Source organism: Bos grunniens, chromosome 1 (genome assembly GCF_055505025.1).
Source record: "Bos grunniens cultivar Pamir isolate PY7600 chromosome 1, Bosgru_T2T1.0, whole genome shotgun sequence".
Classification (NCBI taxonomy): Eukaryota; Metazoa; Chordata; class Mammalia; order Artiodactyla; family Bovidae; genus Bos; species Bos grunniens.
The window spans coordinates 95,773,748-95,800,610 of NC_141165.1; the positions used below are offsets into that span (position 1 = coordinate 95,773,748).

The window sequence follows — 26,863 nt, forward strand, 5'->3', positions numbered from 1 at the left end:
TTTTAAGCATGGGTTGGTCAGCCATGAGTTCTGAAAAAATCATTCTGGAAAGAGAATAGAGGACAGATTAAGGGGGAAAGCAGAAAAAACAATGAGATACTCTTAAAGTTATGTCATTTTTTCCTACTGAGCTCAACCAAGAAAGAAGTCTTGGAATAGGATGAAGGGAGTGGATTTGAAAGATAACTGGTATTAGTTGGCTTACTGGACATGACTATGAGGTGATAAAGGAGTCTGAGATAGTTCCCAGAGTTTCCTCTTGGTCCTCACAAGTCTGTGAGTGGCGCTATTCAGCAAGCCAGGTAATTTACAAACGTGAGTCTGTGTGGGTGATTGGAACGCGTTCATTGTCTCCCCAACTAAAATGTAATATTCTCAATGTCAGGGACCTTTTCTTTCATTTCTTTTATTCTAGCCATTGTGTGGTACCTACAGAAATTGCATTAACAATTGATTACTGAATAGAATTTTCCACAGTTTATTGTAATCCACACAGTCAAAGGCTTTGGCATAGTCAATAAAGCAGAAATAGATGTTTTTCTGGAACTCTCTTGCTTTATCGATAATCCAGCGGATGTTGGCAATTTGATCTCTGGTTCCTCTGCCTTTTCTAAAACCAGCTTGAACATCAGGAAGTTCACGGTTCACGTATTGCTGAAGCCTGGCTTGGAGAATTTTGAGCATTACTTTACTAGCTTGTGAGACGAGTGCAATTGTGTGGTAGTTTGAGCATCCTTTGGCATTGCCTTTCTTTGGGATTGGAAAGAAAACTGACCTTTTACAGTCCTGTGCCAATGCTGAGTTTTCCAAATTTGCTGGCATATTGAGTGCAGCACTTTCACAGCATCATCTTTCAGGATTTGAAATAGCTCAATTGGAATTCCATCACTTCCACTAGCTTTGTTTGTAGTGATGCTTTCTAAGGCCCACTTGACTTCACATTCCAGGATGTCTGGCTCTAGGTGATGGGAATACCAGACCACCTGATCAGCCTCTTGAGAAACCTATATGCAGGTCAGGAAACAACAGTTAGGACTGGACATAGAACAACAGACTGGTTCCAAATAGGAAAAGGAGTACATCAAGGCTGTGTATTGTCACCCTGCTTATTTAACTTCTATGCAGAGTACATTATGAGAAATTCTGGGCTGGAAGAAGCACAAGCTGGAATCAAGATTGCCAGGAGAAATATCAATAACCTCAGATATGCAGATGACACCATCCTTATGGCAGAAAGTGAAGAGGAACTAAAAAGCCTCTTGATGAAAGTGAAAGTGGAGAGTGAAAAGGTTGGCTTAAAGCTCAACATTCAGAAAACTAAGATCATGGCATCCGGTCCCATTACTTCATGGGAAATAGATGGGGAAACAGTGGAAACAGTGTCAGACTTTATTTTTTTGGGCTCCAAAATCACTGCAGATGGTGATTGCAGCCATGAAATTAAAAGACGCTTACTCCTTGGAAGGAAAGTTATGACCAACCTAGATATGATATTCAAAAGCAGAGACATTACTTTGTCAACAAAAGTCCATCAAGTCAAGGCTATGGTTTTTCCAGTAGTCATGTATGGATGTGAGAGTTGGACTGTGTAGAAAGCTGAGTGCCGAAGAATTGATGCTTTTGAACTGTGGTGCTGGAAAAGACTCTTGAGAGTCCCTTGGACTGCAAGGAGATCCAACCAGTCCATTCTAAAGGAGATCAGTCCTGGGTGTTCTTTGGAAGGAATGATGCTAAAGCTGAAACTCCAGTACTTTGGCCACCTTGTGCGAAGAGTTGACTCATTGGAAAAGACTCTGATGCTGGGAGGGATTGGGGGCAGGACCATAAGGGGACGACAGAGGATGAGATGGCTGGATGGCATCACCGACTCGATGGACGTGAGTCTGAGTGAACTCCGGGACTTGATGATGGACAGGGAGTCCTGGCTTGCTGAGATTCATGGGGTCGCAAAGAGTTGGACACGACTGAGTGACTGAACTGAACTGAATAGAATAAAGAAGCACAGATAAGCCATTAGTATTTTACTGAGAGGCACAGTGAAGCATAGGAAATAGTTAAGAGAAACACGTGTATATTTGCATTAAATATGCATTATATTTGCATACAATTTCAGTGAATCTGTCAAAATAGTTTCATTTTTCATGTGGATTTTAAATATTCAAAATCTATTATTTATATTATTGATGTCTTTTAAAAAGCCAATACCCGTATTAGACAAAATGTCACTAGCATGTTAAGGACAAGAAGGGGCAAAACTAGCATTTATTCATATTCAGATACTCCCAAAGGGCTATTTACTCCTCTCCCTAAGGGTTATTTGTTATATTTGTAATTAACACATTATAGTGAAGTCGATCAGTCGTGTCCGACTCTTTGGGAGGCCATAGACTGTAGCCCACCAGGCTCCTCCCTTCATGGGATTCTCCTAGCAAGAGTACTGGAGTGGGTTGCCATTTCCTTCTCCAGGGGATCTTCCAGACCCAGGGATAGAACCCGGGTCTCCTGCATTCCAGGCAGACGCTGTAACCTCTGAGCCACCAGGGAATCCCCAGTTATATAGAAAAGCAGCAGTTAGTAAAGCTCTGTTCGGAGAAGGCAATGGCACCCCACTCCAGTACTCTTGCCTGGAAAATCCCATGGGTGGAGAAGCCTGGTAGGCTGCAGTCCATGGGGTCGCACAAAGTCGGACACGACTGAGCGACTTCACTCTCACTTTTCACTTTCACGCATTGCAGAAGGAAATGGCAACCCACTCCAGTGTTCTTGCCTGGAGAATCCCAGGGATGGGGGAACCTGGTGGGCTGCCATCTATGCGGTCACACAGAGTCGTACACGACTGAAGCGACTTAGCAGCAGCAGCAGCAGTAAAGCTCCGTTAGTAGCAACCTAATCATGGAAGGGCTTGAAGAAAGCATATGTAACAAGAATAAAAGACTGCACCCTCCTCTCAGGCTATCCGCATCTTAGTCTTCCATTTTGTTTTAATTTCTCTAGGAGGAGCTAGACAGCTATTGGGAGGATTGTTTACAGTGGATGGAAGCTAAAATGGATGGGTGTATCCTGATGGCCAGTCCAGCTACTTGTTCCAATAGGCCATATTACAGTCACCCACAGAGCTCACCAAAAGACAGATTTACAGTCTGCATCACTGGAGATTCTCTCTCAACAGAGTTGATGCAGGGTTTTGACATGTGCAGTGTGAACACTGAGCAAGAGACAGGGTTGGGAATCATTAAAATAAATGATCTTAGTTCTTTGTATTTGACATTTTCAGAATTTTTCTCAACATCTGCTTGCAGGGGAGCAGTGACAAGACCTGGCTATGACTCTGGTTCCTCACCAAACTTGAGAAGGGTTCTGGGGCCCAAACACATGGAAGAATAACCTAGATCACACACTGAGTCTCTGGGATCCAGAAATGGGTCATCCAGATTCCAAAACTCAAGGACCCTCTCATCTGACCATAGTTACACTAGAAATCTTGAGCTTCTTGACCAAGCTCAGTCCTTATATTTAACCAGCACATCATATATAAAATACTTGTCTAATCATAGATGAGCTATTTTTATACAACTGATTACTATTTCTTCATTTCCTTTCCTTCTTCCACCCTCCCTTCCTCTTTTTCTCTCTTCCTGCTGTTATTTCCTTTCTTCTGTCAAAAGAAAATTCAGAGAGCATTACTTGATGTGAGTAGTTTGAGCAAAATGTGAACTATTCAAGAACAGGGAGACTTCCAACCAAGAGTGGGCCAGAAGCTTGGCTCTCAGTAGCTATAGCTCAGTTCATAAAGCATGAATGAAGTTGCTATGTGTATTTTAATGATCGGTTACCAGAAACTTTCGTTCCTTTTCACTGAATAAGCTTACTTGTTCATAGCTGATGATCTAGGACCCTCTAAGGTCATGCAGACAACACTTCAGGGAAATCTGGGCAGTTTTAAGTTCTGGTTACTTGACTGAATGTTTGATCCAGGGGTATCTTCAAACTGTGGCTTCCACTTTGGTTTTTCTTAACACTTTGTTATCCATGGGAGCAGATTATCGAGTTAATCACATATTTCATATTGTAGTCCACCTTCCTTTGTGCATGGCCTCTCTGATTTCTTTTTTTCTCCTTACTCGTTTCCCTTTTTCCTACCAGACAGTTAGGCTAGTATGTTAGATATATATTCTTAAATATATAATGCTGAGTTTGCAGGATATTTTACATAAATGATGTTGTGCTAAAAAGTTTATTTTTCCTAAGTATAGTTTTTAGGATCCATTCATTCCCTTATATTTACATTTAATTTGTTTCTTCTCATAACTTTATGACTCTGGATTTAGATGACTTCAATGCATTTTTCTTATCTGTTCTCACATCACTAACATAAACAATACTGGTATAAACATTCTAGGAGAAGGCAATGGCACCCCACTCCAGTACTCTTGCATGGAAAATCCCATGGACGAAGGAGCCTGGTAGGCTGCAGTCCATGGGGTTGCGAAGAGTTGGACACAACTGAGCGACTTCCCTTTCACTTTTCACTTGCATTGGAGAAGGAAATGGCAACCCACTCCAGTGTTCTTGCCTGGAGAATCCCAAGGGCGGTGGAGCCTGGTGGACTGCCGTCTATGGGGTTGCACAGAGTCAGACACGACTGAAGGGACTTAGCAGCATAAACATTCTTGTTCAGATTTCCTCCTAGATCTGTGAAAAAGTTTCTTCAGATATATGTCCAGCAGTTGCTGTGTCAGAAGCCATATGTTTAATTGATTGCTCTAAGTACTGCTAAATTGCTGTCCATTACATTGTACTAGTTTATACTCCTAGCAGCAATGCTTGGGATTCTTTTTTTCCCACTTCTTACTCACTCCACACATGGAATACTTCAGATTTAAATTTTGCCAGTTTCATGGATGTTAATTGATGGCTCAAGCTTTTAGTTTTCATTTTTTTCTCATTGTGAAAGAGTCTGCATGTGTCTTCATATTCTTTTTAGCCATTTAGGATTCATCCCCCATTCATTTTTCTTGTGGTTTCCCTGTCTTTTTATTGATTTTAAAGAGTTCCTTGGATAAGCAAAATGTTAATCATGTGTCATTTTATATAGAACAATGATCTCTTCCCAGTCTTTTAATTGTTAAGTGTACAAATAGCACTCTATGTTAAATGAAAATTTCAAGTAACTTTTTGTCATACTCAAAACCATTTTTTTTAATCTAATTGTTTTGCACTGGGGATTTTACTTAGGAAGTCTTTCTCCATACTTAAGACATGGAGATATTCTCCTCTGTTTTCTTCATTTAGCTTTCTATGTTTACCTTTTATCGTTAGGATTTTAACACATTTTTGAGTCAATTTTTCAACATGATATGGGGAAGAAATCCAGGTTGATTTTTCTCCATATTTGTGAATCAGTTTTCTCAATACCATCTACTAAAAATGAGTTCTTTTTCCTGTTGATATGTAAAACCACCTTTATAATATTGAAACTTCAAAATTTGCATACTTAAGAACTTTCTTTTCTATTGCAGAGGTATAAATCTGTTTCATCAGTACAATACTAACTTTCTGGAGCTTTTTATTATCTGGTGTGAGAATATCCGTCTCTAATTCTCTTTGTAAACAAATTTGCCTTATTTATTTACTTTTCACCCTTTGCATGTGTGTATATGTATGTTTGCTAGGTTCTGCAAAGAATACTATATTTTTTGTTGGGATTTTAGTTTATAAAGTTAGGAAAAATATCTTTATAATAGAAATGCATTAAGAAAAGCTTAATGTATCTTTTAATATGTTAAGAGAGTTTTTACAATTAAGTTTGTAAAGATCCTGTGATCTTGCTTTTTTCTGAGTTTTCTGTATTTGGCACAAAGTTTCTATAAGTTTTTGGAATATACTCTTCTTCTTATTGAGGATGTTCTCTACTCCAAATTTTCTAAGTTTTAATTGATAGGTTATATTTGCAAATAATTTTTCATCATTTATTAAGATGTATGATTATTTTCCTTCACACATTATTGTATTGAATTAACTGCTACCTTGCTGATGTTAAATCATCTCTAATTAGAGGGATAAATACTTCCTAATTAGAATATAGACTTTTAATACACTCACAGATTTGATTAGCTAGCTAAGAGTATTTAGAATTTTCTTATATTCAAAATTTAAATGAACCTATAATTTCCATTTCTTGTACTGTTTTTTATTCAACTCTTTTAATAAACCAAGTTACTATTTTTCTTTTGTAATTTTTTTTTAATTTGAGAATTATCTATTACTTGAAATTTTAGCAAGATTTATCTGTAAAGTCACCTGGATACAGCTTTTTTTTTTTTTAAAGAAAATCTTTGATTTCCATGGTTATAATTATCTATTAATTTTTCTATTCTTTAATTTATACATTTTCTACTTTTTTGATATGCTTTTTGTTTAATTTGGAAATTTCTTGTCATATAGTTGTCCTTTATAAACATTTTATTATTTTTCTCATTCTCTGTTGTCTCTCTTTCTCATTTTCTATCAGTGGCACATTCTGTCTGTTTCCCTCTCTCGTCTGTGTGTGCTCAAGTCATTTCAGTCGTGTCCAACTCTTTGCGACCCCATGGACTGTAGCCCACAGGCTCCTCTGTCCATGGGATTCTCTAAGCAAGAATACTGGAGTGGGTTGTCATGCCCTCCTCCAGGGAACCTTGCTGACTTATCTTTCTTACCTATTGTGAAAACTTTCCATATTTTATTATTTTTCTTAGAAAACTGTGTGTTTGTTTTTATTAATTATATCTGTTTTCACTTAAATGATTTCTGTTCTAATATGTTCTTAATTTTTATATATTTGGATTTACTAAATTATTGACCTTAAATGTTTAGTTTATTTTTTCAATATTTTTTACTTTCAAATAAAGCACTTAAAGCTGTAAATTCCCAATTTACAAGTTATCTGTGCCCAACAGTTTTGAATGTACTATTTCTACATGTACATTTGAATGTACTGTTTTTAATGCCACTTAAGTATACTCTAGTTTGTTAAGATTTTATCATTTTTCTATTTTCATTTTTTTTCCTTTTAATGCAATTTTTAAAGGTTACTTTGCATTTACAGTTATTACAAAATCTTTGGTGTATTTTCTGTGTTGCGCAGTACATCCTGGAGTCTATCTTAAACCCAGTAGTCTGTACCGCCCACTCCCCGATTCCTATGTTGCCCCTCCCCCACACTGGTAACCACTACTTTATTCTTTATGTTTGTGAGTCATCTTTTTTTATATATTCACCAGTTTGTTGTATTTTCTGGACTCCACATATAATTGATATCATACAGTATTTGTGTTTCTCTGACTGCTTATCTCACTTAGCATAATGCCCTCCAAGACAATCCTAGTGTTAGTGTTAGTGGCTTAGTTGTGTCCAACTCTTTGAGACCCCATGGACTGTAGCCCACCAGGCTCCTCTGTCCATGGAATTCTCCAAGCAAGAAACCTGGAGTGGTTGCCATTCCCTTCTCCAGGGGATCTTCCTGACCCAGGCAGTGAACCCAGGTCTCCCGCACTGAAGGCAGATTCTTCACCGTCTGAGCCACTGAGTCTACCCATGTTGCTGCAAATGTTATTCTTTCTTTATGATTGAATAGTTCTTTTCTAAGCAATTATTTTTGAAAACTCAAAAAATTATCTTTAGCCAAGGACCTGTTTAGAAATAACAGCGGTTTTTTATCATTTCCAGACAAACTGATATCTTAGCGCTATCTTTTTATGAATTTAATTTATATAATTTCTGATTTAATTGTATTTTTGTCAGAGTCTTAATAATCTTTGGAATTTATTTTTGGTTTCTTTGACTAGTATACAGTCAATTTTTATGAATGTTCTACATTATGTACTTGAAAAGAATATGTATCTCTTGGTTATAGGAGGTGAAATTCTATATTTGTCTATTAAATCAAACTATTCCAATCATGTTCTTAATATAGTCCATATCTTTTCTCATTTTGTTCTTTTGCCTGCTTATCTTGCTACTTCTGGGGAGTCTAGGTTAAATTTGAATATTTGATTTGTGTAATTCTCATATTTCAGTCAGTTGTTGATTTATATATTTTGGGACTGTATGGTTAGGTTCATTTATTTTCATACTTGTTTTATCTTTTTGATGTATTTTATGTAATTAATTTTTTTCAATTTTATTTTTGATTGGTTCATTATATTCATTTGCATAAAATCCCTGTATCTAAAGTCAAAAGTCTTTATTATAATTTTTCCCTCTTTAGCTGTATTGCTATAATGGTTTCATATTAGCAAGGCAGATATTAGAAAGGCCAACCAGAGAAGCACCTTTATGAGTAACTGTCCCTAACTTCTTTCTTCCTGTTTCTCACTGTTCATGTGCTTCCTAAGTCAGGTAGAGGATTATGTGGATGCGTCTGAATAAATGAATACTGAGTTGCCCCTGCTAATGAGCGTCTCACTCCCATAATCTGAGTAGAGTGGAAAAGAGAAGTTCCCCCCGGGTGAAAATGGACAAGGATGCTAGCCCTGGAGGTCTCATTGTTTGAAGGGAGATGTAGGACATGGGCTAATGGATATCAAGTATAAGCATATGCATATGGCATATGCATGTTCATTTTTTCTACACCTTTTCCAAAATAGGGGTTATTTTTCTCCATTTTACAAATAAAGGAACTGAGGTTCAGTGGAAAAAACTGCATTTTCTCAATCTCACAGAGCTAATAAGTAATGAAAGTAAAACAGAAACAGGGCCATTCTGATTCTGAAGTTCTCATGCTTTGAACCAGGAAATTGCTATACTCTCATTCTGTATTAAGGAAATTTGAGGTAGGGGAGTCCCTTTCATCTCAGGATCATCTAAGAGTTGAAAATCAGGGTGAAAATATCACAGTTTTACTCTTGTGTCTGTCCATGGGGTCACAAAGAGTCAGACACAACTGAGCAACTGAACACACACACATATACTGTAGATGGATAGAGTGACTCTACAAAAGGAAATAAGAGGGAGATGGGACTGCTTTTAAAGAAAGCCAGCACTGCTGACCATCCTAGCATAGTGTTACTGAATATCTTTCAAGGTTTTTCTTTTTAAAAAATGTAGCAGGGAAATTCAGATTGTTAAAGTTAATTGCAGGATTAAATTGCCATTTGTCAATAGAAATGTAATTTGTATTATAAATTACAGGACTGTAGCTTTCAGGCATATTTTATCAATATGTTTCCAATGATTTAATAACAATATTTCTCAAAAATAAGCCAAGCCACTTTTTCCTCTTTTTAAATGAACATGTTCAGAGGGTTTTCATCAGCGTGCTAGCCAGCTCTGCAAAATTTCTAGTAAATAAATTATCACCAGGAGGCTCAAAATCCATTACCATAAAAAAAGCCATTTTTCCCTCCCTAATCGATTGCCCACTGTGCGACTGCTAATGGGACCATACACACATGTTGTGCAGAGGGAATTCATTTTCAGGTTCTCTCTCCTCTGTAGAGTTTATTTTACAAAGAATTTCTCACCAAACTCATAAATTAGTCAATGCATAAAATGAACACTTCAGCTTCCAGTAGGAAAAACATTAAGATTGTGCACCTAGAGAATTTTCCAAGCTGGTTCCCAAGGAAATGAAGGTCACACTAGGTGCTCTGCAAACACTGCAGAACCTTCCTTCTCAGAGAGCCAGCCCTTTCCCTGCTCCCAGCAATACAGTACATCGATTTACATGTTCTTTTGGGCATTCATATTTCCTCTTGTGCTGATAGATATTCCATTTGACAAGTGCACTGAGCAGTATTGGCTTTGGACTTAGAAGTTTGAAAGTCATCTTGGGGCACCTAGATCCATTTTACCAAGCTGTCTCAGCTCATTCCCACAATCCCCTCTTTTACCTCCAATCCCAACTCTTTCTTTCACAGATGGTATTGGAGTTGTATAAATCCTGGTTTACAGCCTTCTATATGCTCAGGGCCTTGGCTGTCAAATCAGCCTCTCCCATGCACTGAATAGCTAATCTTAGGGACTAAAATTGGGCTTCCCACGTGGTGCTAGTGGTAGAGAATCCGCTTGCCAATGCAGAAGACGCTAGAGAGGCAGGTTAGATCCCAGTGTTCTTGCCTGGAGAATTCATGGGCAGAAGAGCCTGGTGGGCTACAGTCCGTGGGGTCACAAAGAGTCAGACACAGCTGAGCACTACTGCTACTGAAGTGAAGTGAAGTGAAGTGAAGTCGCTCAGTCATGTCCGACTCTGTGACCCCATGGACTGTAGCCTACTACACTGCTCCGTCCATGGGATTTTCCAGGCAAGAGTACTGGAGTGGGTTGCCATTTCCTTCTCCAGAGGATCTTCCTGACCCAGGGATCGAACCCAGGTCTCCCGCACTGTAGGCAGACGCTTTACCGTCTGAGCCACCAGGGAAGTCCCAAAGTGAAAGTGAAGTAGCTCAGTCGTGTCCGACTCTTTGCGACCCCATGAACTGTAGCCTACCAGTCTCCTCAGTCCATGGAGTTTTACAGGCAAGAATACTGGAATGGGTTGCCATGGACTAAAATAAAGCAATTGGCATGGAAAAAGCCTACCCACCCCCCCGCCAAATTTTATCCTAACTGAGAGCTGTTAAATCTAATATTTTTCTTAGATATGATTTAGGTAACTCCAATTGTCTTCCCGTGGTGGCTTAGAATTCTGAAACTAGAGGCAGATTTAAATTCAATGATTTAATCACCTTCAGTTCACAGGTGGTTTGTCTTGATAAAGGTGGTACTCTGCTGCTGCTGCTGCTAAGTCGCTTCAGTCATGTCCGACACTGTGCGACCCCATAGACGGTAGCCCACCAGGCTCTCCTGTCCCTGGGATTCTCCAGGCAAGAGCACTGGAGTGGGTTTCCATTTGCTTCTCCAATGTATGAAAGTGAAAAGTGAAAGTGAAGTCACTCAGTAGTGTCCGACTCCTAGCAACCCCATGGACTGCGGCCCACCAGGCTCCTCTGCCCATGGGATTTTCCAGGCAAGAGTACTGGAGTGGGTCGCCATTGCCTTCTCCAAAAGGTGGTACTCTAGGAAGAAGTCTGGAATCCAGACTAAATTTCTGATTCTCTATTTTTGGATGAAATTACACATTCTGAGGGACATTTCAGTGGTAGTGGAGTTCACCAGCCTGAGAAGGATATGACTACAAATATTGGTGTGAATTGAGTGTGGATAGGAAAAAGCAGGCCAGGAATGGGAAAACAAGGGACATTTAAAGAGATTTAGAAAATGGCAAATTATAGTAGTAATACATAGTGGAGTTAGGTGATTTCTCCATATGTACAGATCCAGCTCTGCCTTTCAACATATACCATCCTTAAAATGTTTTTGAACTTCTCTCGTAAGTAACCTGTTTTTTTTCTCCATCTCTCCTTAGGTAAGTTGCAGTTCCTGCTTTTAAAATTCTGTTATTCCAGAAAAAGTCATGTGTATGGGGTAGGTAAGCACTGTATTCCGGCTTTTCAACATTTCATCTTCAAGTAACAGCTTCTCTTTGTGTATTTTTACTTGGCTAGATATCTAATTGCAGAGTTCAGAGTTTTCATATATTCAAGGACCTGGTGGTTTAATAACCTTATGCAAGCCAAATGGTCATTGGGAGACAGTTATACAAGGACTACAATGTTGGTTTATATATTTATGTTTGCTACTCAGCTTTTTGTGAGTTTCTTGCTGGGCATTGTCTGAAAGATCTGGATGAGTTCTCAAAAACTACATGAGGCTCCTTCTCCTAACACTCAGTTGTGCAAAACTGTGGTATTCAATATAGTTCATTTCTCTATATCAACATTACACAGCTATGTTATTATTGTGCTTTATGTTGATTCATCATAAATTCTTACATGATTATGGTCTGGCACAAATATAGGTAACACATTTTAGAAATCCTTTTCTTTGTAAATCTCAAGTTATTATCTTTTCTGATTTCCTCCTGTTATTTCATTAGGCTTTCATAAATATAAGATTCAATGGTACATAGGTAGATAGGTAAATAAAGAAAAAGAGAAGAAAAGGATGAGGGAAGAAAGAAGGAAGGGAGGGAAGAAAGAAAGAAAACATTTCGCTTGGATAATAAGGAATAAAACTATGGCTATTATTAAAATATTGTAAAAATCAGAATGAAGGATGGAGATTTATAATTTGTATGGATTTTATTTTCTAACCACTGGGGATTTTTAATGTCCTGTTATTTGCTCTAATGCATCATTCCCTAAACAAGCTACAATATTCATGGCTGTTTTTCCAAGTACAGAGCCCCCAAACACATTTTATTAGAGGAGTTTGTGTGTGTGTGTGTGTGTGCGCGGAGACTGGATCCAATCAAATCAAAATCTTAAGTGGAGTTAACTGAACAGTTTCTAGATTGCCAAAATGGTGGGCCTGAAACAGGGGAAATACAAATGTAAATCACCGAGTCCTGAAAATAGCCCCAGATCCTTAACAGTTTGAAAATAAATAGCTGTAGTGGGATTTATGGTATTAAAGCTTTGGTCTAATTACAAACATTAATTTTCTTTAGTAGCATTGCTATAGCAACTCTATAGCTAGAGGGTCTTTGGCAAGACCCAAATTATATATCTTAGAAATGCTTTCCTCAGTTATTAACACCTTACATTATTGGAACTTCAAGATAGTTTATATTCAAATGGGCTTTTCATCAGTTACATAATTTGTTTGCTCTTTAAAACTTTTTAACTATAGTGAAATTTCTCCATATTTAGGTTTTTTACTTTATTACATACTTCTCAAATACAACCTCAAATTTCCTTTGTGTTAGGTTTTTAACTACAAGAGAACAAAATTTTTAAATATATATTTTCATTGATATTTAAAAAAAAGAATTTTAATTGTTTTGGGAACTCTTAGAGTTTTCTAACTCCTATGTAATTATAATCTCAATCTTATGATATATTAGCATATTTTTGCATCCAATTTTATAAACAAATGCAAAACTATAATAATGCAGTCTTGAGTGGGAAATCTAAAGCAATATAACTTAGGTAATGCCTAAACATAAGCAACCTTGGGGTAAGAATGGAATATGTCACTGTATGTATAACAGATATACACACATATGAAATAAACTGGCTGAAATTGTCAGTGGTTAACATTGTTTCAAGTTAGTAAACAATTATAGTTTTTAATCCTCTTTATATAGGACTGGTTAAATTACACATTAAAAATGAATTTAGTTGTAGACCACCTTTTAATCAAGAAGGTCCAACTCAATAATAATTTAATAAACATCTTTTATTATTGGGGACTAAACACTGTTGAGAATAGATAAATGAACAAAATAAAAATGGTGTTCCCCATGTAGCCCTTAATAGCATAGTCATGATAAGTAAAGTCAGATATAAAAATAGTGTAACAGAGAATATAAATATATATCAACTGAAATAAGAGTGATATAAATGCAAGAAAATTAATATTTTAGATGGAGAATTAAGAGAAAACTTTATGAAAGGATTACTTTTATGATAGGGTTGGAAGATAGAAATTTGTTGAAGTTTAAAATCATACCCATGAGCAAGATCCAGGAAAGGAAAAGTCATTTTGGGGAGCCCAGTGTGTTTTAAGAAAGCTGTTAGAAGATATAACTGTCTATTAAAAAACAAATTAAATGAAATAATTTTTAAGTCTCCAGAATTACTATTTTTGACTATGTGGCTTTGAGATTATAAGAATCTTGATTTCATGACATTCTCTTCTCTTTAATTTAATGCTGCACATTTCATAGGAGTTTTGCAATAAATGCTTGACAATGAGTGAATTGTCTATAAAAAATATAAGTTCCTCCTTTGGTTTATAAATTCATTGAAAAGGAGATTGTAAATTTAAGGACAAATCATTCATCTTTTAGCTAAGATATTTGCATATAGTATACTTTAGATAAACGTGTTTCATTGTCTTATTAAGACTGTTTTTCATTGTCTTGACTTATTACTTCACGAAGCTACAATTTGTACATTCCTCCCTGGGTCCCCAAATTATTGACCATGTGCCCTAGAACAGAGCAGCTGACCCTTACAAATATATAACCTAAGGTAGTATTGTTTAAGAGTAGAAACTCTGAAATCTGTCTGCTTATGATTGAATCTGTTTTACCACTACCAGCAGTATAGTTTTGGACAAGTTCCTTAAAACCTTTGTGCTTTGGTTTCCTCATCTTTAAAATAGGAATGGAAAATTCATAGGTGTTTGGAAAATAAAAGTCATTGGTATATCTAAAAAGATAGAAATATGCCTGGCTTATAACTCGACGTACTTATTATGTTCATCTTTGAATGCTGAAGTATTTGAAAAACAGCTTTAATTTAGATGCAATAGAGGGTCTTTTCTTAAAATTCAATATAATTATAATTATTTCTTGGATTTAGTTAATGAAATTCATAGTATAGACCGTGCTCCTATAGACCATTTTAACAATCATTGAGAATATGTACATGTAAAAAGATTTATTTTATGTAGAATTATCTCCGAAGTTATTTTCAAAGAATAAATCTGAAACTGGAGAAATTTTAGGTGCTGTACCTCTGCCTTATAACTCAGCATTTTGTTCTTAGTTAATTTGCTGCATAGTTGTTCCTGGTACCAGAAATCTTACCAACGAGGTCAGACTTATCATCTTTAATTCTCTTCTGACGCCTCCTATTTATACTTATATTGTCATTCCTAACAAAGAGTCGTGTATCACCCAGATTTTTTTTTTTTCGGATTTCATTCTGCAATAATAACTGAGAAGTGTATTGGTAATAATAGGTATTGCTGTTTTCATTTGTCTCAAGGGCTATTTTATTTGTATCTATTGCAGTGTAATGATGCAAACCTTGACAGCACTCTGGAATAAGCTGTGTAGCAGGCAACACTTGAGTGAGAAGGAAAGACTGATCCACAAAAATATGGAAATGTGAATTTTCCTTTAGAACACACTTTTTCAGAAGAAACAAGGACTCTAATGGGAGTGTTTTAGATATTGTTTCTCTGTTCCGCTATGTAATAGCAGGAAAATATTGAATAATACAATTCAGTAAAGTTTCATATTTTTATGAGCAGTTTTATTAGAAGTACCGCTATTTTTCTAAATAGCATTATTATTAGTCTTTGGATGGTGAAGACCATGAATACGTCAAGAATGATACAATCACTTTCACTTATAGTCCAAGGTACACAAAATCAAATACTGAATCAGAGGTAAAGTACACACTGTGATTGCATTTAATGAAGTTCAGTTGCCTTTCCCTTTACTTTGGAGAATGAAGGGAGAATGTGTGTTTGAAGCAGAATTTGCTTGAAGAAGTGAGTTAGTCAATATAGCAGAAAATAATTTAGAACCAAGAGTAAAGAATAGCTTAGAAGAACACTAAGTATCAGTGTGGATAAGATGACCACTGGGGGAGAGACAGTGTAGCCTGTAACAAGCATAGAACTCAACCGTTTTCCCCCGCCTCCTACCTTGGCTTCTAATTGAGTAATGTGTAGAGATAGGGTTTCATTATACACTTCAAGCTTGGGATTTATTTTCTCAAGGCAACTAGCTATAAAAATCTTTTGGGGTTATAAAGAATTATGCATACACACATAAAATATTTTGTTAGAGTTTGTTATTTAATAGTGACATTCACCTAAGTTTTGCAATTCAAGATGTTACAGTCCTTTGCTGACTATACCTTGACTATATTTCAGAATTGTTGTGTGTGCATGGGTATATGTATTTGTAGCAGATAGTATGTAATCAATCGTTCATTTTGTTTCATATTTATTCCCCACACTTCCCCTTGCTCTGCTCTGTATCACTGGTCCCTGACCCTACACACAGTATTTTCCTAGTGCTGCTGACAACTGGCTGCTACTAAGTTTAGCAAATGGGAGACACTGGTAGGAGACCGGCTGTGAGAGCAAATAAGCCAGGCTATTTCTGTCATCTCTGCATGCTTCTACATTTCTTCCATGGTCACAGGACAGCCTCTGCTGTGATTTCAGTTCCTGTTGAGTGGCCAGACTCTGTGATAACAACGTATCCTTCCTTGGATTCTAGGTATGGCAGTTGTTGTTTACTCTCTAAGTCACGTCCGACTCTTTGTGACCCCATGGACTGTAGCCCATCAGGCTCCTCTGTCCTTGGTATTCTCCAGGCAAGAATACCGGAGTGGGTTGCAATTTACTTTTCCAAAGGATCTTCCTAACTCAGGGATGAAACCCACATCTCCTGCACTGGCAGGTAGATTCTTCACCACTGAGCTACTAGGGAAGTCCAGGGATAACACATCTTTCTGATAATTCCTGATTTACTTTAGCATCCTCTGTTTCAGTTCAGTTCAGTCACTCAGTCGTGTCTGACTCTTTGCGACCCCATGAATCACAGCACGCCAGGCCTCCCTGTCCATCACCAACTCCCGGAGTTCACTCAGACTCAAGTCCATCAAGTCAGTGATGCCATCCAACCATCTCATCCTCTGGCGTCCCCTTCTCTTCCTGCACCCAATCCCTCCCAGCATCAGAGTCTTTTCCAATGAGTCAACTCTTCGCATGAGGTGCCCAAAGTACTGGAGTTTCAGCTTCAGCATCATTCCCTCCAAAGAAATCCCAGGGCTGTTCTTCTTCAGAGTGGACAGGTTGGATCTCCTTGCAGTCCAAGGGACTCTCAAGAGTCTTCTCCAACACCACAGTTCAAAAGCATCAATTCTTCAGTGCTCAGCTTTCTTTCTAGTCCAACTCTCACATCCATATATGACCACAGGAAAAACCATAGCCTTGACTTGACGGACCTTTGTTGGCAAAGTAATGTCTCTGCTTTTGAATATGCTATCTAGGTTGGTCATAACTTTCCTTCCAAGGAGTAAGCGTCTTTTAATTTCATGGCTGCAATCACCATCTGCAGTGATTTTGGAGCCCAAAAAAATAAAGTCTGACACTGTTTCCACTGTTTCCCCATCTATTTCCCATGAAGTGATGGGACCAGATGCCATGATCTTCATCTTCTGAATGTTGAGCTTTAAGCCAACTTTTTCACTCTCCACTTTCACTTTCACCAAGAGGCTTTTTAGTTCCTCTTCACTTTCTGCCATAAGGGTGGTGTCATCTGCATATCTGAGGTTATTGATATTTCTCCCGGCAATCTTGATTCCAGCTTGTGTTGCTTCCAGTCCGACGTTTCTCATGATGTACTCTGCATATAAGTTAAATAAGCAGGGTGACAATATACAGCCTTGACGTACTCCTTTTCCTATTTGGAACCAGTCTGTTGTTCCATGTCCAGTTCTAACTGTTGCTTCCTGACCTGCATACAGATTTCTCAAGAGGCAGGTCAGGTGGTCTTGTATTCACATCTCTTGAAGAATTCTCCACAGTTTATTGTGATCCACACAGACAAAGGCTTTGGTATAGTCAATAAAGCAAAAATAGATGTTTTTCTGGAACTCTCTTGCTTTTTCGATGATCCAACACATGTTGGCAATTTGATCTCTGGTTCCTCTGCCTTTTCTAAAACCAGCTTGAATATCTGGAAGTTCATGATTCACATATTGTTGAAGCCTGGCTTTGAGAATTTTGAGCATTACTTTACTAGTGTGTGAGATGAGTGTGATTGTGTGGTAGTTTGAGCATTCTTGGGCATTGCCTTTCTTTAAGATTGGAATGAAAACTGACCTTTTCCAGCCCTTGGCCACTGCTGAGTTTTCCAAATTTGCTGTCATATTGAGTGCAGCACTCTCACAGCTTCATCTTTTAGGATTTGAAAGAACTCCACTGGAATTCCATCACCTCCACTACCTTTGTTTGTAGTGATGCATCCTAAGGCCACTTGACTTCACATTCCAGGATGTCTGGCTCTAGGTGAGTGATCACACCATTGTGATTATCTGAGTCATGAAGATCTTTTTTGTACAGTTCTTTTGTGTATTCTTGCCGCCTCTTCTTAATATCTTCTGCTTCTGTTAGGTCCATAACAATTCTGTCCTTTATCGAGCCCATCTTTGCATGAAATGTTCCCTTGGTATCTCTAATTTTCTTGAAGAGATCTCTAGTCTTTCCCATTCTATTGTTTTCCTCTATTTCTTTGCATTGATCACTGAGGAAGGCTTTCTTATCTCTCCTTGCTATTCTTTGGAACTCTGTATTCAGATGGGTATGTCTTTCATTTTCTCCTTTACTTTTTGTTTCTCTTCTTTTCACAGCTATTTGGAAGGCCTCCTCAGACAGCCATTTTGCATTTCTTTTTCTTGAGGATTGTCCTGATCCTTGCTTTCTGTACAATGTCATGAGCCTCTGTCCATAGTTCATCAGGCATTCTGTCTATGAGATCTAGTCCCTTAAATCTTTTGCTCACTTCCACTATATAATCGTAAGGGATTTGATTAGGTCATACCTCAGTAGACTAGTGGTTTTCCCTACTTTCTTGAATTTGTCTGAATTTGGCAATAAGGAGTTCATGATCTGAGCCACAATCAGCTCCCAGTCTTGTTTTTGCTCAATGTCATATGTTAATTCATTTAAAGATAAGCCAATTGCATTTTTTTTTCATATTTTTGACAAAGTGTATCCAATACTTAGAGTTCATTTTGGATAAAAGACATAATTTATCAATACTAAAGCATCACTTTAGATGCTGCACAGCCAGTCAATGATAAGAATATTGCTTTTTACTAAAAAAGAATTGTCTGTGGCCTGATTGACATTAAAAATTATTTTTGCCTACAAACAATCTATCTCTTTAGGGTCTCTTATTATAGAATTACACTTGGTACATATATTCTGAAAGTATTTAATCAAGATCAAAAAAAATTTGAATGAACATGATGCTTCTAGTCATGTTGTGGAAATAGTACAAGTGAAATTCAAATTTTAAGTGAGTATTATACTCAATGTGTTTTCTTTTCAAATTATAGTATATGCATATATTATAGTCCATATATGATAAAACTTGGAAAGGCTATCAAAGTAATATTGGTACTATCATGGAAATCAAATAATATGAGTTGGAAAAATATCTAGGAAGACTTTTTCTTCCTTACATCCAATACTGTCTTTATAACAAATAATAGAGCTATGGTTTACGTAAATAAAATGATTTGTCCACACACAGTCACTCAGCAAGGTAACAGATGAGTCAGGAATAGAATTCAGTTCTCTTAATTTCAAGCACAGAAAAATAGGATTACTCATTCTACTTTTATTTGTGCCAAATTCTGTTGATCAGTACCTTGTTACACTCTCACACTCAGAAATCTTTTATTAGATAATATATCAAAAGAAAAATGCATAGAATAAAAGAAGACTGGTAAACCTAGTGGTCCTTTGTAACAGGCTGAGTTAAGAGAGAAGTCTCTTTCTCAAACTGCCCATTAGAAAAAACAGGTCAAAAGATACTAGATTGAGAAATGTTCCAATCTTGGGAAAAGTCACATAATTTTATGACTACTATGTGTGAGTTTGGAGTAAATTCAAGAAGAGGAAAAATATATGATTTTCAGTCATGAACAGCCATTTCTTTGGCTTGAAAAATCCTAGGAATTACATACCAGTGAGTACTATATTGGTAAAGAAATTAGGATAATAGGAAATGGAATTATCTCATAATTTCCAACTGAGCTCTCATTCTGTATTTCCAGTTACGTATGATATATTGCCAAGTTTATATTAATATCATTAATTTCTAACACCGCACAGAATTAATAAATATTAACATTGTCATATTTATTTCAAATTTCTTTTATAAATAAAACTTTATAAATTGAGTAATGCTCTCTTTCCCTATTCCCTTTAAAAAAACAACTTATCTGTAGCCTCATGCTTGTTTCTATAAATCTAAATGTTTATAGTTTCTGCTATTTGCTGGGCAAATGACGGATGTTTAACAAACTTACTGATTCTAATTTGAAAGAATTAAAATAGGTTACTTTCTAGTGCCTTTAAAAATCCTTGTTATCTCTGATTCTGTTCTATTTTATATTTCATCTAATTTTTAACATCTGGGATTCTAAATAACATGAAGAAAAAAGGCATAAAATTTAAAACACTGAAAGACACAGTATTTTCTACTTTTTCATATTCTTGCTTACATATTTCCATTTCCCTTTTTCTCAAACCCTATGGTTGTAATTACTCCTTATACTACCCTTACCTGATGGTGATGACTCTTCTGTTTATCTTTCATCTTCTCTTTTCCCTCTTCCTCATTATTATTATTATTGTTATGCCTTGAATATGAGAGTCAGACCTGCCTCAGTTCAGTTCAGTTGCTCAGTTGTGTCCGACTCCGTGATCCCATGAATTGCAGCACGCCAGGCCTCCCTGTCCATCACCAACTCCCGAAGTTCACCCAAACTCTTGTCCATCAAGTCAGTGATGCCATCCAGCCATCTCATCCTCTGTCGTCCCCTTCTCCTCCTGCCCCAATCCCTCCCAGCATCAGAGTCTTTTCCAATGAGTCAACTCTTCACATGAGGTAGCCAAAGTATATGATACCTAAATTGCTTTGGTGGTATCTACCCAAATAGATAATGCCTTAATTTTAAAGTTTCTCAAAGCTTGGAAGACTTGGCGTTAAAATGATTTTCTATACTCAATGGGATAATTGAACAGAAAAGTATCTGGAATCATGGTTAACTATGGAAGAAGCAATCCTCCTTAACATAGTTTGTCATAGTTGAAATGACAAGCATTCTGTGTTTTAAAGCTATAGTTGGGAGCAAATGATACAATGGCTTCTTTCCACCCAGATTTTAAAAGCTAGAAAACAGTCTAATCTCAGTCTGACATGAAATGAAAGTCCTGTTTTTGAATATAGATCATGTTCCAGTTCTCCATACTCTTTTTAAGCCTGCTGGCTATGTGACTATAATGGGCTGGCCTCGTGACATCTTCCAAGGCCAGTAGAAAGCTGGGGAGCCAGAGCAGGGTCGAATTCAGTCAGGCTGTACTGAAAGGTCAAGCAGCACATGTGTCTGCATGCATTCCTCTTGGAACTCCCTAGTTAGTATACAACTTGAGGTAATGACGGGTCTGAAAGCCGTCTGTGTGATCATCAGTGGAGCCTGTGAACAACACAAATCACAGACAGAATCCTGTGGTTCTATTGTTTCAGTTTCCCTAAGATCTGCATTAACTAATTGCTTTGATTTTGTTCCTGTGGGGTGCTCTGTTATCTGTTAACCTAATACAATGCTTTTATTAAAACTGAACTTAAAACCAGGCTATAGTGTTACTATTGAGCTATCTGCCTACTCCCTTAGGTAATGTAATACTTGGTTCCCAGTTAGGACATTCTTTTATTAAAGAGTCACAATGCTGCTTACAAATATTAACTCATTAATTTGCTGTGGCATCTCTCTGTGACTCCTAGAAAGTATTATTCTCCGCAGTTTATAAAGGGAGAAAGAGAATGTAGGCACATTTTCCTAAATTCACACTGAAAAAGAGGGACAGGGAGAGGAAGAAACAATTACATGCTTCCCCTAACATCTTACCAGACCTCCCACAGCTACAGTGTTATTTCTTTTGTTGAACTTGTCACAATCCAAAAAGCTTACCAGATTGTGGCTTAACACTCACTAATGTGTGATCTCAGGTGAATACTTTTGTCTCCAAATCTCAGTTTCCTCATATATAAAGTAGTGGAAACAATATGCTTTATTAGGATTGTTGAGAGGACTGCAGTAGTTCCTTTTTGTAAACTGCTTAGTAGACTCCTTTCTTGGTATATAGTAAGTGTAAGAAAATGAAAGCATTTCTTAATTAAATCAAGCCACTTTCAATAGTTACAGTGTCTAATAATCGAAGTGCTATTTCACAAGGTGGTGAATTACCCATCACTGCCAGGGTGTGTCCAGAGACTAATACCCATTGCACATCTGTCTTAGAGGAGGGCCCATGCATTGGTGTGTCGCTAGATGGTTTCCAAGGTCTCTTATGAGTCTTAACAGTCCAAGTAGTGGTAGGCAGAGAAGCATTATATTGAAGGATCATGAAAAGTCTTGACCCTTGCACAGCTTTTGATAGTTTAAATGTGTACTTTGATTATGTATACAGATATTCTCTTTTAGTCCTCATAATAACCCTATATGGAAGACAGGAGAGGTATAATACCTTTCTTTTGTATATGGGAAAATAGTAGCATCAGAGAAGTTAAATGACTTTCTCAAGATCACATATTTAGAAAGCTGGAACTAACACCCTGTTTTTCAACTCTGTGTTCCTGCATCTTGCATGGTGAAGAGTTTATTCATGTCTCTCTTCTTGGATGGGTTACATACAAAACTAATACAATTATGTAAAGTTTGGAAATAAAATAAATAAATAAATAAATAAACAGACTTTTAAATATTCACCTTCTTTTCAGCATCTCTCTTCTGTGTTCTCCACATCTAGTCAATTCTTCCAGCCTCCACAAAGAACAATGTTGCAAAGCTCATATGCACTGAATGAAGACCTAAAGTGAAAAGTGAAAGTGAAAGTCACTCAGTCATGTCCAACTCTTTGGGACCCCATGGACTATACAGTCCATGGAATTCTCTAGGCCAGAATACTGGAGTGGGTAACTGTTCCCTTCTTCAGGGTGTCTTCTCCCAGGGATCAAACTCAGGTCTCCTCCATTGCAGATTCTTTACCAGCCCAGCCACCAGGGAAGCCCAAGAATACTGGAGTGGATAGTCATTCCCTTCTCCACAGGATCTTCCCAACACAGGGATTGAACCCAGATCTCCCACATTGTGGGAAGATTCTTTACCATCTGATCCACCAGAAAAGCCCAAGAATACTAGAATGGGTAGTCAATCCCTTCTCCAGGGAACTTACCAGCCCAGGAATCCAACTGGGGTTTCCTGAATTGCAGCAGATTCTTTACCAGCTGAGCTACCAGGAAAGACCTGAAAACTGGGAAGAACTTTACCACCCCACCCCTAACCTCACCTTCCTTCATATTTTGCTCTAACATCCAGAATAAGATGAATGCCAAGAACAGATACCATCTTGTGTTATTCTCTGTGTAGCAATGGCATTCTGAACGGTCATGGGGAGAGGGAAGGAACATTTCTTGCTGTGAATTAGTCTTGAAATGAAAACTGCTTTTTGATCTAAATCTGTGGTTGCATAGTCATTCAGCTGGTGACTAATTGGAGTGTCTGTGACTGGGCTGGTAGCAGGAAGCCAGTTCTATGAGGCTGAGAATGGGCTCCCACCTTACTGTAATTTACTGCCATAATGAGAGGAAGGAGAAAAATGCTGCAAGTGTGTTTAATAGCTAAGCAAAGTGTTTTCAGACTTTTTTCTTCTTCTTCTTCTTCTTCATCAAGCTTCAAACACACATCACAAGCAGATTCGGTTGCCATTTAGTTTGGATCATTTCAGCCATTTTTTTTTTTTTTTCATTTTTTCCAAGCTTAACTCACTGTCTTTTACCATTTACTGCAGCTACTACACTTTTTCTAGATGGAGAAACAGTGGAATCAGTGTCAGACTTTATTTTTTGGGGCTCCAAAATCTCTGCAGATGGTGACTGCAGCCATGAAATTAAAAGACTCTTACTCCTTGGAAGAAAAGTTATGAGCAACCTAGATAGCATATTGAAAAGCAGAGACATTACTTTGCCAACAAAGGTCTGTCTAGTCAAGGCTATGGTTTTTCCAGTGGTCATGTATGGATGCGAGAGTTGGACTGTGAAGAAAGCTGAGCGCCGAAGAATTGATGCTTTTGAACTGTGGTGTTGGAGAAGACTCTTGAGAGTCCCTTGGACTGCAAGGAGATCCAATCAGTCCATTCTAAAGGAGATCAGCCCTGGGTGTTCTTTGGAAGGAATGATGCTAAAGCTGAAACTCCAGTACTTTGGCCACCTCATGCGAAGAGTTGACTCATTGGAAAAGACTCTGATGCTGGGAGGGATTGAGGGCAGGAGGAGAAGGGGATGACAGAGGATGAGGTGGCTGAATGGCATCACCGACTTGATGGACATGAGTTTGGGTAAACTCCGGAAGTTGGTGATGGACAGGGAGGCCTGGCGTGCTGCGATTCATGGGGTTGCAAAGAGGACACGACTGAGCAACTGAACTGAACTGAACTGAACTGAATACACTATCTGCTCTCTTAAAAATGAGATAAACACCTTCAGCTAGTGGAGGCATTGTATTTGTTCTTCGACACATCTCCCCAAGGCAGAAAAAGACTTAAATAGTCATGAGCGCTGCTTCTAAGGCTTAATTGAAACTTTCCTCCCATTTGTCCTACTGGGAAGTAGAAGGTTGAACTAGATCCATTTGAAAGTCCTTCTCCATGTTATGTGTGGGCCATTCATCCTGTCTCATTGTCTCTCCCTCCTGTGAATCAGTAAGGCAGTCAGACCAGTTGTAGGAATACATTAGCTCAGTTGATAGGTGTTTGGGCAGGTCATACATGAATTTCAAGTCAGAATGATTTGTGGAGAAGGAAATACTAAGAGAATGAAATCATCAGGAAATCTGGAAAAGAGAAAAGTTCATTCCTTGTTTTATTCCATCTTTCATTTTTTATTCAGTAAACCATGAACACCATATAATTAATATTAAGATAATTATAAACTTGAACCATTAGGAGTCGGACACAACTGAGCGACTTCACTTTATTTTTTCACTTTCATGCATTGGAGAAGGAAATGGCAAGCCACTCCAGTGTTCTTGCCTGGAGAATCCCAGGGACGGGGGAGGCTGGTGGGCTGCTGTCTATGGGGTCACACAGAGTCAGACACGACTGAAGTGACTTAGCAGCACCAGCAGCAGCAGCAGACTTTCATGAGAGTCATATCAGTAATAAGACAATGAACTCTGTGTAGTAAGAGATGGCAATTCAGGTCTTTCAAAGGCAGAGAAAAAGGGACCCTGACTATGTCTGAGGAATGCTGAAAGGTTTTCCTAGAGGTGGACATGCATAAATAGAGTCTCACAGAATGAAATCACAGAGTAAATTCAGGAAGAGGAGTCTTTCTAGATAGTTCATGACCCTGTGAAGAAGCATGACATGTCCAAGGTAAATGGTTTGGTGTGATTAAAGCAACGTGCCTACCTGAGGCAGTGGCATGAGTTGTGGTTAAAGAATTATGGAGAGGTGGCTTTTAAAAGTCCTCACATGTCTTGAGAAGGAGTTTAGAATTCAATTGTGATGACAGGTGATCTGGTTGTTTTTAGATTAAGGCAATTCCAAAGGCTACCATGTTCTAGCATCTGATCTATGTGAGTAGCAGCTGGTCTATGTCCCTTTCTTCAGTTTGCTTCCGTGTAAGCTGAGACTGGGACACTGCACTTCCAGAACCTAGTTGGCATTGATGTAATTCACCTGCATCTCTGTGCTGAAGGGGTGGACTCGTCTAAGTGGCAAGCTATACAAAAGCACTTTGTGACGTTAAAGCAATCCTTTTTCAAGCTGGACTAAGGCCATCATACTGGGGTCAGAGAAGGGAGAGACTGGAGGGAGATGATATGGGAGGAGAAATGGGAGGACTTGGACCACAACTCAGTGAACCATTTGGATTCAATGGCAAATGAAACCTGGAGCTTGGGCTATTGGAAATGATAACATTTCCCACTCTGAAAAAGGAACAGGCATGTGGAAGAACTGTGGCAGAGGAGAAACAGCTTAGGATACTGTAATTCTTACATTGAATTTGTTGATGGCTTACACATAGCTCAAAGCATCTGATTGTCCTTGATGTTTCTTCAGCAGTATTCATGTAGGTTTTAAATGACTGTTACTTCAATAACATTGTTAAATAGACCTTGAAGTGAAGTGGCTCAGTCGTGTCCGACTCTTTGTGACCCCATGGACTGCAGCCTGCCAGGCTCCTGTGTCCATGGGATTTTCCAGGCAAGAGTACTGGAGTGGGTTGCAAGTAACCCATAAACTTCCTTAGGATTATATGTATGCCATCTTGTGGGAACAAGAGCAAGGGATCTACATATTTATATTAATAACAAAAGTAATTTATAAATAAACAATACTAAATTAAACATACTATGCACCAGGTGTATGTTAAGCATATTATATGTTATATATTAATATATTATATATTTAATCCTCACAACCATAGGATGGAAGTAGTCTCATGATTAGCATTTAACAGAAGAAAAATCTAAGATCCAGTAAATGAAATGATTGGCCAGGACCTCAGGATAGTATATGACATAAACAGGATTTAGAACCAGATTTGGTATTTAAAAAAATAAGTGGAGTGTATAAGGCTGATCGGAGAAGGCAATGGCACCCCAGTCCAGTACTCTTGCCTGGAAAATCCCATGGAAGAAGGAGCCTGGAAGGCTGCAGGCCATGGGGTCACTAAGAGTCAGACATGACTGAGCGACTTCACTTTCACTTTCCACTTTCATGCATTGGAGAAGGAAATGGCAACCCACTCCTGTATTCTTGCCTGGAGAATCCCAGGGACGGGACGGCCTGATGGGCTGCTGTCTCTGGGGTTGCACAGAGTCGGACACGACTGAAGTGACTTAGCAGCTTAGCAGCAGCATAAGGCTGATATGTATTATTTCAGGTTTTTCTGTGACGTATTACAGAAAATCCCAAGCAAACATCTTGACCAACCCAATATATCAATAACACATAACACATTGGTCAGCCTGTCATCATGAAGCTCTCAAAGAAGAAGATTTTTGTAAAATAGCCAGCCAGTGGGAATTTGCTGTATGATGCAGAGAAACCAAAGCCAGGGCTCTGTGACACCTAGAGGAGTGGGATGCGGAGGGAGGTGGGAGGGGAGTTTAAGGGGGAGGGGACATGGGTATGCCTATGGCTGCTTCATGTTGGTGTAAGGCAGAAGCCATCACAATATTGTAAAGGAATTATCCTACAATTAAAAATGTTTTTTTCTAAAAAAAAT

General features: G+C 38.1%; 1 long non-coding RNA gene across 3 annotated transcripts; it reads right to left on the bottom strand.

Moving 5' to 3' along the window:
• Positions 1-462: 462 nt before the first annotated feature.
• Positions 463-23,329, bottom strand: LOC147379957 (uncharacterized). Of its 3 annotated transcripts, none has more exons than XR_015134370.1 (3): positions 22,804-23,329; positions 22,338-22,438; positions 463-1,004 (listed from the first exon to the last, which is right to left on the bottom strand). It is a non-coding gene; the product is annotated as an uncharacterized LOC147379957 (long non-coding RNA). The 3 variants fall into 3 exon arrangements; XR_015134369.1 differs by having other exon boundaries at positions 463-1,982; XR_015134376.1 differs by lacking the exon at positions 463-1,004 and adding an exon at positions 20,262-21,044.
• Between the last annotated feature and the right edge of the window lie 3,534 nt (positions 23,330-26,863).